The sequence below is a fragment of the Terrapene carolina genome, unplaced genomic scaffold (assembly GCF_002925995.2).
Source record: "Terrapene carolina triunguis isolate 2854851 unplaced genomic scaffold, T_m_triunguis-2.0 Scaffold31843, whole genome shotgun sequence".
In the NCBI taxonomy this organism is placed as follows: domain Eukaryota; kingdom Metazoa; phylum Chordata; order Testudines; family Emydidae; genus Terrapene; species Terrapene triunguis.
The window spans coordinates 3,743-4,163 of NW_020696194.1; positions in this window are offsets into that span (position 1 = coordinate 3,743).

Sequence of the window (421 nt, forward strand, 5' to 3'; positions counted from 1 at the left end):
TCATAAGAAGGTCACACCTTGTTAAACATCAGGCATTACACACAGGAGCGAGACCCCATAAGTGCTTGGACTGTGGGGAAAGTTTCATACAAAGGTCAGACCTTGTTCACCATCAGGCAATCCACACAGGAGCAAGACCCCACAAGTGCTAGGACTGTGGGAAAAGTTTCATATGGAGGTCTGACCTCATTAAGCATGGAAGAATCCACACAGGAACTAAACTTCTGTGACACATGGCAAGGAAGGGTTAAGCAACTTCCATGTAATTGACTCAGGGTCAAAATTATAGAGAGATTTTAAAAGTGTGTCCACTTTAGATAAGCTAGAATTTGAAATGTAAATGTGTATTTTTAAAGACTTGGAAGAAGAGGGCAAATCACGTATGATGCTGTACTACGACTGGCAGCCATGATCGTCAGGA